We start from the raw sequence: 15,064 nt of genomic DNA on the forward strand, positions 1-15,064 counted from the left end.
AGGTTCCAGTGCAAAATGAAAATGCGGTTCCTCTTGTTCAAAAATTAAGAATTGCCCATGATGACAGCAGAACATGGGGGTTTAAACCAAGCATGGGGCCCTCTGGAGTGTGTGTCCATGCGGCACTGCACTGGTCACCCTCCATGAAGCTGGCCGTACACACATCACTGCTAGAAATGCGGCATCTCAGGGTGTCCATTCCCCAGCTCACAGCCAGGCACAGGGTAGGAGCTCAACACACATCTATCGAGTGAATGAGTTCACCCCCAATTCTATGAGATGAACACAGGATCGTGAGTCTGCAGATGGGTAAACTGAGGCTCAGGAAGGCTCCCGCCTCCATCAACCTCATCCAAAACCGAGGTCCCTGCCTCCTGCCTGGCATGCTGGCCCACCGTTCCATGTTGACCCCCGTCCTGGCCTTTGTTTTCCTGACCCCAGAGAGAAGAGGTAGTGTTTACCACGGGCTGAAGTTTATTTTTGTGTTTTCCAATAATTGATTCCAACAGTTCCTACAGACGTCCGCCGAAGGAAAACATGTTTTGCTCACTCAACCTTCGACTTCCTCATGGCGCCACAGTGGTGGGGGCCCACAGCCGCGAGGAAAGCGTGGGGTGACTTTTCCCTTGGTTATTTTATTTTTTTCCATCTCCCTGTCGGGGGACAACAAAACATGTTTTCCTTTTTCTCCTAAGGAAATTGGAACTTTCTTATTGACTACTTGTTGCCTAAAATTCATCTTCCTTCTGCAATTGTCTTGGATTGGGTGAGGTGTGTTGAGTGAACTTCAGAATAAAGGGCTGTCTTTCATTTTACTGAAAGGACAATCATCACAACCAAAATTTTCATTTATAAAGGCATCGACACCACTGAAATTCACCTTGGCTTTCTCATCAGCGTCTATGTACACGTTTGAAGTGGCTTTATTATCCCAAGTTCACCTCTTTAAGATTGCACGACTGGGTAAACGTACAGAGAGTCCCTACTCTGGTCAACGTGAATGGCTACATAGAGTTCACTGAAATAGATACAGGTGTATGGTGTGAGGTAGGGGTCAAGAATCTTGTCTTCCCCACATGCATATCCAACGGATCCAGCACCATTTATTTAAACCATCATCCTTTTCCCACTGTACTGCAGCATCTCGATTGTCATAAATCCAGTAATTCTACACATTTTGGTCCAGTTCTGGACTTTCTGGTCTGTTCTCTTAGTCTATTTGTCTAGCTTTGCACCAAGACCTCCTGTCTTCATGGTGTCCACTGAAATCAATAAATCATGGCTTGCTAATAGCTCCCCTATTGCTGAACATTTAGGTTGTTTCCAATGTTTTGTTACTATGACTTGCATCATACTAAGTCATAGTAATAAGAAGTCAATGATAACTGAGGTGATGAGCCAAGCTCTGGTCTTAGTATTTTTCATGTATTAACTCACCTAATCTTCACAAAAACCCTTGGAGGGCGGTGCTATTGTGATCTGCTCAGGGCACAGAGAGGGTAAGTCATTTGCCTTTGGTCCCATAGCTTCTGCACAGTGGAGCTGGCGTCTGAACCCAGCAGGGTGGCTCTGGGTGTAAGTATAGCCAGCAGCCTATGCTTTTATCCACTCCCCTCTGTAACTGGTGAGTATATAAAAGGGGGTGCAGACATATCTTCTTCAGTGAATGAACTGGCTCAGTGGCTCTGGAGCCTGAGAGCTCTGGGACCCTGTCTGACCTCCACTCACTGGCTATGTGACTTGAGGCAGGTCACTACTCCTCTTTAAGCCTCAGTTTCCCTGTCTATAAAATGGAGATAGTAGGTCTTCTTCTCTGGGTTGTCATGGGTTGTGCAGTGCCTGCTGGGTCAGAGGAGGTTCACTGTCCTGTCTTAACTGCCTCGACTGATGGCCCAGGGGACTTGATGCCTTCGGAGGGCTCCTCCCAAAGAGGTCTTTGCTTTGCAGACATTCTGGGCTTCCTGCTGGATCTGGAGGGCCCTTCCCAAAAGGGGAAACTGAGGCATGGGGCGGGGGGACTCCAAAACTTGCTTCTCACAATCTCTCCATTTGTCAATCTGAAGCTCAGGGCTTTCCTGACCATCAGCTCACGAGGTGGGTGCTCTGCCTGCATTCTCTGGGCAGCACCTTCTCCGTCCAGGGCAGCCCCTGCCTCACCACACCTGGATGGCTCTCCTGACCTTCTCACATGCCTGAGTAAGCATCTGATGATATTCTATGCTTCCTGTAACTGGCTCCTGAGGATGGGACCCAGACATGGCTCTGTTGCCAGAGCCTGGCACAGGTAGACCAGGAGGTATCTGCTGAAGGAATGAATGAATCTTATCAAGCACTTAACTCTGGTGACCAACTATCCTGGTTTGCCCAGGACTGAGGGATGCAGGACTTTCAGTGCTAAAACCATCAATGTCTTGTGCAAACCAGGATGAGTTGGTCCCTTGAAGTACCGCTGTGTGGCAGGCGCTGGGTTCAGCCATTATAGTCACCATTTGATCTAATCCTCATGTCTTAGGTCGTGTCCCTAGAAGTGGAGCTTGAGTCAGGAATCCGGGTGCACGTGAAGTGCTCTCAGCAGGAGTGGGGGATGGAGGGAGGGTCGGGGCAAAGCACCAAACAATGCTGCGGTCCCAACTGGAGAGTGGCCTCGGCCTGGCCCCCTAGAGGAGCTCTGGAGTACAAAGAGCACCACAGAATGGCTCCATCCTGAGGTGAGGGGCCCACCCTGGAGAAGGGTGGCAGCCAAGGGCCATGTTAAGGAGAAGAGGACAGCTGTCCGCCGTTAGCAGCCAACATAACTGCAGCTGTAGGGCAGGAGCCCCGGGGGATCCAGGCATGATCCCCAGTGTCCACTAGGCTTCATAATTCCCATGAAGGGAGGTCAAGTATGATTATACCCTTAATAATCTTTTTAACCTAAAACCACCCAGTGGCTCCCCACTGAACTGAAAATAAAATCTGAAGTCCTCGCACTGGCTTCTGGGCCCCATTTCCCTCTTCTGCATCTCATGTAACTCCTCTCCAGTCACCATCCACACCAACCTCTGATCCAAGGCCATCGTCCTTGGTGTTTATTCCTTCTGCCTGGACTCCCCTTGGCCCAGATCTCTCCCTGGCTAGTTCCTTCTTGTCATTCAGGTCTCAGCTCAAATGCCACCTCCTTGTGGCTGTCCCTGGCACTCCCAAGCCCCTAGTCAGTCTCTACCACGTGACTTGAGATTATTTTCATCATACTCACTGCTATTTGCAATTACTCTGTTTATTTTCTTTAATAGCTTTATGCCTGTCTCCATCTCCAGAATATAAATTCCATGAAGGCAGCGAGATTTTCTGTTCTTTACTGCCTCTTAGCGCCTGGCACATAGTAGGTGCTCAATAAATATTTCTTGAATGAATGAATATGCCCCCATTTTATAGACGACAAAATTGAGTCTCTGAAAAGTCACGGCGTTTACCTGCTACTGAGTCGCAGAGCTAGAAATCAAACCAAGCAGACCCTCAGGTTGGGCTCCTAACCACCAGGCAGCCCCTCCTCCTTTGCCTCAGGGCCAGCCCATGATGCAGAGATGGTGTCTGATGGGGCACGAGGCTCCCTAGCTCCTGGCTCAGGACCTGGCCCAGAACGGGCTGGCAGATATGAGGAGAGCAGATGAGTGACAGGGCCACTGATGAGAAACCCTTCTTAGCCTCTTAGAAGGGGCAGCTGAGACTGTCTGAACCCTGCCTGCATTTCCTGGGGACTCAGGACGCAGGCACGGCCATCCTGCAATCAGAATGCACTGGCTGGCTCCTGGGGGTGGGGTGGCGGGGGCTGTCTGCCATGGTGATCAATGTGAATAATAAACGTTTAGAGTTAATAAGCTCCAGTTAACTTCTCTCGCTTCGGTGACTAATGGGCTTCCCGGAGCCCATAACTCACGCTGTCTGTGAGCCTCCCTTCCCTCCATGGCTGCCCTAGACCCAGCCTGCTGTGAGAGGTTGCTCAGGGAGGAGGGATCTGGCTGGTCGGAGACTTTATTTATGGCGGTGATCGCAGCACTTTCGGGGAGCAGCAGGGTCTTTCTGGCTGGTTTGTGGCTCCAGAGAGGAAATGGTTGGGGGTGAAGAGGTTGGTGATTGATCTGCCATCCAGGCCCATTTCTGCCACCAGCAGCTAGGGAACCGTGAGAGAGTCCTATTCCCTCTCGCACCTGCAGTTTCTCATCTGTCAAGGAAGATAACAATAACCTGGGCTGTTCCGAGAACCACGCAGGATGATGGGTATAAAAAGTGCTGATCAGTTCTGTTTGCAAACGTGTGAAAAGTTGAGGGAGAAGAGAAGGTGGCTGGGACTGAAAGTCTCAAAGATGCTTGTCCCATGCTGCTCAAAGGGTGGTCCTCAGACGGCAACATCAGATCTCCTAGGGGCTTGCTAGAAGTGCAGATGTGGGCCATGCCCCAGGACGGCTGAACCTGAATCTGTGTCAATAAGATCCCCAGTGATTTTTGGGCATATTTCAGGCTGAGAAGCAGTGGCCTAGACCAAGCATGGCCCATCAGTAACTTCCGTGCTTCCATTCACCAGGCTACTGTGGAGAGTAGGCATCGTTAACCAGTCACAGCACTCTTGCCAGTGAACCTAGAAACGACCTCAGAATCCCTTTCTGCATAGCAGCCTCTGCCTCTGTTCAGAGCTGGCATGCAAGATGGAAACTGATGGTTGTCCTGAGCCTAGACCCTGCACCCCCAAATCTTTGACCAAGATTAGGAAACCTAGCCGATTCCCTTCTGCACAGTTTCTGGAACCTGTACCCCACACAGGTCAGGGAAGGTAGGATGAGGCACAGGAGAGGCAAATGTGGGGAACTGAGGCAGGGAGAACCCCTGAGGCTCAGTGGGCAATGGGGTTCCTGCTAGTGTGAGGGGAAGAAGAGGAGTGGACACTTGAATATCCCCCTTAGAAGGCCCAGGAAGGGGGTCCACAGTGGGCTGGACCCCCCAGTTAGCCAGGGAGAGGACAGCCTTCCACTTTAGTGTCCTTTGTTCATTATGATAATGTGACAGGCAGAGCTCCATAAGAACAGCTTAAAAGTGACTTTTAAGAGAAAGTATTTGTTACTTAAATTATTAGAGGTATAAAAACTTATTGCAAGAGTCAAACAGTAGAGAAATGACGTAAAAAAATATAATAATCTTGCTCCTTCCAGTCTTCTTGCCCCGACATAACCCATGTTAGCAGTTGGGTGAATATTTCTTTCCAGTTTACTCTTTCAAATGTATTGACAAAAATAAGATCACACCATGTACCTCACGTTGCATCTTGTCTTTTGTCTAATAAAGTATCCTAAACATGATTCCAGGTTCATACATATGTATGTGCATACATACATATCTAATTATTTTTATCAGCTGCCTAATATTTTATAGCATAAATGTACGAGGATTCATTCAATCACTGCCTTTTTGATCGACATTTGGTACCTTCTCTCTCTCTCTCTATCTCTCTCTTGCAGCAAACACTTTACCTGCCTATGTGGTTTTAGAAGATAAATTCTCCAAAGTGCAATTGCTGGATCAAAGGGCAGCCACATTTTAAACTTTAATAGAAACTGCAGAGTACTGTCCCCAAAGAGTATGGCAGCTCACACTCCCACCAGCAGTGTAAAAACTGCTTGACTGGCCCCCCTCGTTACTGCCACTGGATATCATCAATATTTAATATTTTTTTCCAATCTGATGGGAGAAAAATGGCATCTCATTGTTCTTTTAATTTGCATTTCCACAACTGAGAGCTTGAGCCTCTTCTCATTTGTTTGTGGGCCATTTGCATTTCTGTAGTGAATTGCCTGATCAGATTCTTTGCCCAGGGTTCTATCTTTCTGCCTTGTATTTTTCCTATCTATTTTAAAGCACTTTTTGAATGTTAATATTAACACTTTGTCTCACATGTGGTCTACCTTTGTGCCAAAAAGATCTCTGTAAGCTGCATGGACAGAATGCCACAAGATGAAACAACAGGAAAAAATGCAAATTCGTGCTCTTAGGTCTGCAAGCCTGCACTACTACCCCTGGATGGAGGACGTGAGGTTTGTTGTCCACACAGGGCAGCAAAGGTCGGTGAGCTCAGTAGGAGGTAACAGTGGGATCAGCTGCTAAAAAAACAGCTAAATTGGGACCTTAGGTGCATTTGTTGAAATAGAGGGTTTAACATGCTCTGCCCACTTCTGGGAAAGGCGTTCAGTTCTGAGCTGCTAGAGAAAGGTGAGGAGGGGCTCTGTTCCAGGCTGAGCAGGGCCAGCCCCTTTCCCATGAGGGACTGGCCCTGCTCAGCCTGGAACAGAGCAGAACTGTCCCAGGACAGGGGGAGTGGAAGGGCCAGGGGTCAGGAGACATCCCAGGGAGCTAGGTCTTAGCTGAGAGGGAGGAGAAATTTTCTCCTTAACCCCCTATTTTTAGAATTGTATCCCAAGCACCTCCTACTCCTTTCCCTGCTTTATCTTTTCAAAGTGTTGCAATTTCTAACATACTGTAAATGTTATCGTGTGTACTGTCTGTGTCTCCTCACTAGAATGTCAGCTCCATGAGCGCAGTAGTGTTTTTTTGTTTTATTTACTACTGTGTTCCCTCCAGGAGCATTGTTATTATGTCTCCCAGTCCGAGCTGTGCAGATATGGGATAGGCTGACCAATAGAGAGTGAGCTCCCCATTGGGAGAGGTGAACAAGCAGAATCTGACTAGCTACCTCACAGGCTTTCTGTGCAGGGGATCCCAGGATTCATCTGTGGTCCTTTATCAAAGTCTGGAAAGGCCTTTGGATCAACAGAAGACCCCCTGTTGATTAACAGGGCCTCCCCTGGCTGCAAGGGGCCTTCGAGTCAGCCAGCTGGGACACCAGAACACTCCAACTGGGTCAGCTTCTGTTTATGTCCTCATCCTGGCCCATCCTGAGCCCCGGCCCCACCCCCGGTCAGCTCTAGTCCAACCTCACTCTCCCCCCAGCATGAGGCCCTCATGTTTTGGAAAATCAACCGGCATCACACCAGGCTGAAAATATCTCAAAATATTGCTTGTGACTTCCTCTTGCTCCCTGAGGCCCCCGCCTGGGCGGGCAGCAACCTTTCCCTTGCTGTTGATTTTCAAGAAAGGCTCTTCCATAGCTGGGACACAGGGAATTTCCAGTATTTTTCTTCCTCTGCTTTTTTTTTTGGCTTTCAGACACCCACATTGTGTTGTCCTGACGCAGCTCTAGGCGATGTTTGGCCCCAAAGGCCTGGGCTGGGTCGGTGAGGCCTGGACCAGCAGCCCTGGCTCCTTGGGCAGGAACAATGCCTCCATAATTCATTGAAAACTCCCCTCGGATGACTTTTTCCTGTTGCTGATTGTCTCTGAGTTCCAGGCCTGCACAAACTGCTTTTTCCTCCAGCTAAATTTAAAAGGGCCAGACCCTGGAAACGGTGCACTGGGCTGCCTCACTGTGGGGCAAAGGTGGGGAGGCTGGGTGGAAGCAAGAGCCCTGAAGCCACTACTTTCCCACTACAGCCCAGACATACACACTTACACAGGTGGCTGCAGCTCTGTCTTCATTTTAACTCCCCCGAATACCCTTACAGCCCCTTGGGCCACAGACTTTGGAGTTCAGAAAACCCTTCTGGGTCTGTAGAGGTCAGAGAGCCCCCAGGTGCCGTCCAGAGCAGGCGGAACAAGCAGGTCTGGGGGTCCGCAGCGCCATACTCCAGTGGGCATTGGATTCACATGGTGAGGAGGAGGAGCTTTCAGGCAGAGCAGAGCAGGCAGGGCACAGGCTGCCAGGAGGGAGTGAGCCCCTCATTGCTGGGAGCATGCAAGCAGAGGCGGCAAGCCCACCTACCACGAAAGCTGTCAAGGGCTGACAGTGCCAGGTGGAATGCTGGTGGCCTAGGACCCTACCGGGCTTCTGTGGTTCGGGTCCCCACCCAGGTCAGTGAGGAGGGGATGGCCCTTCTGCACCAGCAGTCTTGGCGGTTCCAGCAGGAACAGAGACCTTAGCCTTGCCCTCTCTGCCCTCATAGTCCTGGCCTGTGACCTTTGATAAGAAGGGAGCCACATTCTCTGGGCTTGACTTCCAGCTCTGCCACTGACCTGCTGTGTGACCTTATGCAAGTCTTTTCACCTCTCTGTGCCTCAATGTCCCCATCTTCAAAATGGGAATATGAAAGCACCTACCTCATAGGGCTTTTAGAAGAACTAAGCAAGTTAATACCTGTCAAGTGTTCAGAACAGTGCCTGACAGAGTAAATAAGATAAAAATGATGGCGATTCATATCGAGGGATTCCAAGAAGAAGCCTTCACCTTTCCTACTCGTTTGTCAGAAATGACAGCCTTCTGTGTTAAGCAGTGTCCTCTCTGGGGTCAGATTTAAGCGCGTCTGAGGGAGAAGTAAATCCCCAATGTCTGGGGGGACCTCGCTTTCTTCTTAAAGGCTGACCACATGGTTGAGGCAGAGTACCGAGGCCCCTCCCTCCTTTCATTCCCCGCTCCTGCCCCCTCCCAGGGGGTTCTTTTATGGAGTTTGGGGGCCCAGCCCAGCACCCACTTTCATTGTGTCATCCTGGATCAGCCACTCATCTGCCAGGTGACTTCACAGCCCTGTCACCTCTCAGTGTTGGTCTCCATGTCACAGGGCTGCTGAGAGGGAGAGGGGTCACCGAGATGGTGCACAGAGAGCAGGGGGCCGTGACCTGGCAGCCTGGCAGACGGAAAGCGAAACTTGGCGCTGCTCTGATGCCCTAAGGACAGAGTGTGGGAAGCGTGAAGTCCGTGCATCCAGATAGTGGACAGACCTGGCCAGTGTGAGACGCCCCCCAGTGGACTGGGACCCGGCAAGGGCACAGACCTGGCTCTGTAGAAAGAGGTCCTCAGCCACTCTGGAGCCTGGCTGAGGCTCCTGGGACAAAGGCTCCCCCTACTTCCTAGAGGGCAAGACCAGGGGACAAGAAATAAGAAGGGAGCAAAATATCACAGCGAGGGGGCAGACACAGAAAGCACCCTGGACAAAAGGCCAGACACAAACCACACCTCACCGCAACACTACAGACACGAAAATCAAGGGGTCGTCTCCCAAATGCCGTGCGCTTGTGCGTCACCTCCACGATGCTTGCCACGTTTACTTATTGAATGTCTTTCATTAACTCCATTCACATTTTCAACTTGGAGGTATTTCAAAGAAACTCCCAATCACTGCTATGACTTGCCATAAATTAAACACAAGGTCACTATGAAATTGACTGGGCATAAAGCTAAAATGTTAAATTCTAGCCAAACACTGCTGCCTGCAGAGGCTCTGAGCTTGACACCTGCACCCCCGTTTAAGGGAAATTAGGAAGTGTCAAGGAGGTGACAAAAACACATCCACCTAGACTCTCCTTGATGTAAAGGGAGGATAGGAAGAGAAAGGGAAGGAATACCTTTCTCACTCTGAGCCCTGTTTGTTTCCACCTAAAATACACTACTTACAGGAGTGACCCTCCCTTGAAAGAACTAAGGAGCTGAGACTTCCAGCCATCCTCAGGGGAGTCCTCTCCTGAACTCTCTCCTCACATGACCCCCAGGTCAGCTTGGAGAACAGTCCTGGATCTCGAGCTGGGGAACCCCAGGATCTGGGCCATACTCCACTCCCTTCGAGGTGTGTGACCCTTGTTGGTACATCCTTTACTGCTTGCAGCCCCTCCAGTGTTTCACGCCCCCCAGAAAGGTCCTCCCTGAGCTGAGAGGTCCCCTCCCTTCCTCTTTCCCCTGCAGAGGAGACGTATTGGATGGGACCTGGGGAAGATGGCACCTGCCCTCTCCACCTGGGTGCCTAGTGGGCATCCCTCATGAATGCAAACAAAACCCAGTTCCCAATGCGCCTCCCCAAGCAGGCTCCTCATGCAGCCTCCCAACTCAGAAACAGCATGTCTGTCTTTCCAGAACCCTGGAGTCCTTCCTGCCATTTCTCTCCTTTCCCATCCCAAATCCGATCTCTTAGGAAATCTTATTGGCTTGAACTTCAGAATAGTCCACATTCTGCCTGCTTCCACTTTGCCCCCAGACAGACTGTTCTTCTCAGCAGCCAGAAGGATCCTGTTAAAACAAAGTCTGGTCCCATTCCTCCTCTGCTGCATATGCTGCAAGGCTCCTACCTCTCTTAGGGTAAAAGGCAAAGCTCTTGCAGCAGTCCAGAGTCTCCTCCAACTGTTACCTCTCTGCCCTAACCTCCTCTCCCACTGTCCTCCAGCTCCCCCACTCTGGCCCACCTGGCCCGCACTATTCTTTCAACAGTCCAAGCATGCTCTGCCCTCGGGCCTTTGCTTGGAAATCTCTTCCTTCAGACATCACATGGCTCATCTCTCACCTCCTTCAGGGCTTCGGCCATAGGTTGCTTCCTCTGTGAGGCCCTTCCTGCTTTACTTCCCCACAGCACTCATCACCAGGAGACACAGTGAGCACCGTACCTGTTGGGTGTGGTGTCTGTCTCTTCCTTCCCGGGAGAGAGAGGGGTTTTGCCTAGTTTATTCACTGCTGTAGCCCTTTGTGTCAACACACATTTGTTGATGTGTAGAGCAGATGACTCACAGATGGGGAGAGGGACTCCTGCTGCCCTGGGGGGCATTAGCTGCCACTATTGTGGCCAGCCCAGCACCGCCCCCCACTCAGCCCTAGTGATAGGCTCATTGGGACCGAGCAAAGCCTGTCATGTCCAGCTTGGGGCTAGTGGTCAGCAGGGGCTCACAGAGCTGTAGGAAGCTGGGTGGCCTCTGGGCTGGACCTAAAACCCCAGCATAGTCTGGCCTCGAGTTCTTGCCCACCAGTCCAGTGGGCATCAGATGCGGGCCATGGTGGCTCCAGTGGTCAGAGGGGGCCACTGACACCTCGTGTGTTTATAAGCAAATTTGTCATTGACAAAAGACTGGACCCATGGCTCCTGACTTCCAGGCTTCTTGCACTAGATAACAGTTCTTAACCCTGGATTGTGCATACCCTCCCCTCTGTAAAATGGTCCTGTAGGAGTACCTATCCCTGAGGCCTTTATGAGTTTTAAACGAGGTAGGCCACGTGGGGTGATCAGTATGCCACCTGGCCCCGGGTCAGGGGGAGATAAACCACAACAGCCTATGGGAGCCTCTTGTTGGGAGGGACTCCAAGGAGGGATTTCAGGCACAGTGACTCTAGAAGTGGGAACTGTCTTTTAGAATGGGGCCTGTGGCTGCCTCTAAAGTAAGGCTAAGGGTAAGAGATGAGCCAAGCACTGAATGCACTGCAGCTCATGTGGGGGTAAGGGGAGAAGAAGAGAGCTTTGCTCGGTAAGTTGGAGTCTTCTCTGGAGCATGCAGGTCTGCTCCTAGGTCAGGGCTGATCAAAGCCATCCTTTCCCACCCTCCCTACCAGCCTGCCTCCCTTCCTTCCAACACTCAACTGGTCACATAGCCATTCAACAAACATTCCCTGGAGACTTTCTCTAGATCAGCCCCTGACAGGAGCAAGGGCATTAGCAAGAGATGAGATTCAGATCCTCCTGGAGGAGCCCAGAGTCCATGGGGGAGGCCAATGCAGACAGGTGTTAATAACTATGGGAGATGGGAGGGGGTGCTGCAGAAGCCCAGCAGAGACATGGTGCCCCACAGGCTTGGAGAAGGGCTTCCTGCGAGAGATGATATCTGAGACCTGAACTGTGAGTAGAAAACTAGGTAAAAGCACGGGGAGAAATAAGATACAGGAAAGAACATTTGCAAAGGCAATGGGGAGCCCGGGAAGGGTTTTGAGCAGGGAGTGCTAGGGCCAGATGGTGTTATAACAAGCTCACCTGTAGGGATCAGCAGACTGGTTGTCCAGAGGAGCTCTGAAGGGGGTCTGGGCTGGGGCAGTGGCTCCAGGGAAGACACACGGGGCTGGCGTGGAGGGCTGTGGAACAGGCCTACTTACTTCCCCTGGTCAGGGCCATGCTGGGCTCCCAAATCCCCTCTGTGGCCAAGTGTCCACGGCCCAGGAATCTTCCTGGCTTGAGAAATCAGGGTTGGGGCACACAGGTGGGGAGCATCAGCTCCGTTAATCAAGGACATTGCAGTGCCAGCTGGAAGCCCTGGGCACAGGCAACTCTGACTCCGGGGAGGGGAGGCGATTCCTGGTTGCCACACCTCCTGCTCCTCTGCCCTCTGCCCAGGCAACTTGGAGCCCGGGGTCATGGAAAGGTGGGAACTGGGTCTTAGGGAGTCAGGAGCCTGACTCTGGCATTTGAAGTCTTTTGGCTCCAACCACTTTCCCATCATGTCTCCCACTGCTCCCTTCTAGGGCCTTGACCTTCTAGCCCAACACACCACAGTGCTGCCTGCTTCCAGCCTTGGCCAAGGCTGTGCACACTACCTGCAGGGCCCTGCCTTTGCTCCCCCTCTGCCTGGCCACATCTTCCTGACTCCCTCCTTTTACCCCACTTCCTCCCAGCATTGGAGCAGGAGAGGCCCCCATTGGCAATTCTGGGGAAAATTGTTGCTTTTAATTTTTCTGACATTTTCCTCTCCTTCCCTTTCCAGTCTTTCTCTCTTTTCCCGTTTCCTGTGTTTTAATCTCTGTCCAAAGCACAAGCTTTTCAGTCAAAAGACTTGAGTTCAAATTGTGGCTCTGCCACTTAATATGTAACTTTGAGCAAGTCTCTTAACTTCTTGGTATCTCAATTTCCACTTCTAAAAAATGGAGAGTAGAAGACAAAAGTCAGAGGACTGACTCCAAGACTTTACTATAAAGCCACAGTAACAAGACAGTGTGGTGTTGGTGAAAGAATAGACAAATAGGCGGATAGATTAGAGAGCCCAGAAATGACCCACAGAAATAGAATCAACTGACCTGATCTTTGACAAAAGAGCAAAGTCAACACAATGGAGAAAAGACAATCTTGTCAACAAATAGTGCAAGGACAAAAAAGAAAAAGAACAGACCTTATACCCTTCACGAGAATTACCTCAAAATGGATCATTGACCTAACTGTAAACTGCAAAACTATATTTTCTCCTAGAAGATACCATAGGAGAAAATCTGGATGACATTGGGTATGGTGCTGCCTTTTAAATACAACACTAAAGGTATAATCCACGAAAGAAATAATTGATCAGCTAGACTTCATTAAAATTAGAAACTTCGGCTGTGCAACGGAATGTCAAGAGAACGAGAAGACAAGCCACAGATTGGGAGAAAATATCTGCAGAAGTCACATCTGATAAAGGACTGTAATCCAAAACATACAAAGAACTCTTAAAACTCAACAAGAAAATGAAAAACCCAATTAAAAAGTAGGCAACAGACCTGAACAGGCACATCACCAAAAAAGATTTACAGATTGCAAATAAGCATATGAAAAGATGCTCAAAATCATATGTCATTATGAGAGTGTAAGTTAAAAACAACAAGGAGACAACACCAGCTGCCTATAAGAATGGCCAAAATCCAAAACACTGACACCACCCAATGCTGGCGAGGATGTGGAACCACAGGAAGTCTCATTCATTGCTGCTGGGAATGCAAAATGGTAGCGCCACTTTGAAAAATAGGTTAGTGGTTTCTTCCAAAACTAAACATACTGTTACCATATGATCCAGCAATCACATTTCTTGGTATTTACACAAAATGATCCCAGCAGCCAGAGCAGCTTGTTCGCCTATGGGGTGAGGGAGGCCAGCGAGTGGTACAAACTGCGCAGGGTTGTACACACGCAGACCTGCCTCTGGGGACTCTGGGATTTCCTTTTCCTCTCAGGCCCCTCTCTCCTAATTTGCTAACAGCAGCACCCCCTACCCAAGGCTGCGCCTCGAATTCTTACCATAAGCAGGACCTGTGCCCAATCTTCGAATCCAGTGGTTTCCAAGCTTTTACGACTACATACTTTGCCGGGTAAGAAATACATTTTACACAGTAAGGACAAAACAGAGCCAACACTCACGATGGTTCCATGCTCCCTGAACCCTTCTGTATCACCCCTTCATTCCTCACAACACCCATGTGCTATTCTTCTCCATGGACAAATAAGGAAACTGAAGCATGGAGGTCAAATAACATGTTCAAGGTTCCAGGGTCCAGCAGGTGGGTTCCGGGATCTGTTTTCTAGCCCCTAGCCTGAAGGCGGCTAGAATAAAGCTTGGTACTTTATTATATGCCTTTTCTCTTTTTAAAAATGCGGATCACAACTCACCAAATGGATTTCACAACTCACTAATGGGCTGTAATCTACAGACCCGCGGCAGGATGGGTTGGTTCTCTGAGACCTAGAGTGGCTGGGCCACATTGACTAGATACTCCCCAATCTGTCAGCACTCCCCCCAACTCCAGGACCCCATCCCAGCTCCCCCCACCTCACCCCCTTTCCTGTTCCTCCAGCCCCACAGGGCCAGAAGCTGGAATGACCCAATCTTTCTCCCACATACAAGCTTACATCTTCCAGAGACCTGGGGAAGAGCTGAGAGGAGAGCAGAGAGGGACGGCCCATCTCAACCTCCCTGTTGGAGAAAGTCATTATGATGCAGCCAGCAGAGGAGCTTCAGCCCAGAGGGGCTTTCATTTCCGAAGGCATGGGGGGAGGGTTGGAGGGGGACATGGGAGGAGATTGCTCACAGATAGGGAGACTGCTGCAGGCCTGCTACTTCATTCCTGCTCCTCCGTGGCAGGCAGCCAAGCTCCTTAACCCTTGATGGAGCTGGAGACTGGGAGGCAGCCAGCAGAGAGTGCCTTGCTGTGGTGGAGGTTGACATTGGGTTTGGGGATTCTTTGATCATTTTATTAAATAGCTACTTTCACCCACGATTACCAAGCAGAGCTAAGTCCTTCCTCTGCAGTATCATATTTAGTCCAGCCATATCCCTGGGAGGCTGTAACTGTCATCATTCCCACTTTACAGATGAGGAAGTAGAGGTCCAGAGACCAATCACTTGCCCACAGTCTCAAGGCTTGTATGGGAGAAGGAACGCAGGAAGAAGCAGGTTGTGATTTTTGAAGGGAGAGATACTTTCAGGTTCTGGGTGAGGCACGTCAGGGGCCACAGCAACGGGAGGCCTTGCATTTATTCTACCTCTTTCTGAGTCCTCCTGGGCT

General features: G+C 50.3%; 1 protein-coding gene across 1 annotated transcript in view; it reads right to left on the reverse strand.

Moving 5' to 3' along the window:
- LOC308507355 (uncharacterized protein C3orf20) overlaps positions 1–15,064 on the reverse strand; it is a gene marked incomplete at both ends in the record, with an annotated part of 95,166 nt that overhangs the window by 12,390 nt on the left and 67,712 nt on the right. The gene's annotated exons all lie outside the window — the stretch shown is intronic.

The sequence above is a fragment of the Rhinolophus hipposideros genome (genome assembly GCF_964194185.1).
Source record: "Rhinolophus hipposideros genome assembly, chromosome: 14".
Lineage (NCBI taxonomy): Eukaryota > Metazoa > Chordata > Mammalia > Chiroptera > Rhinolophidae > Rhinolophus > Rhinolophus hipposideros.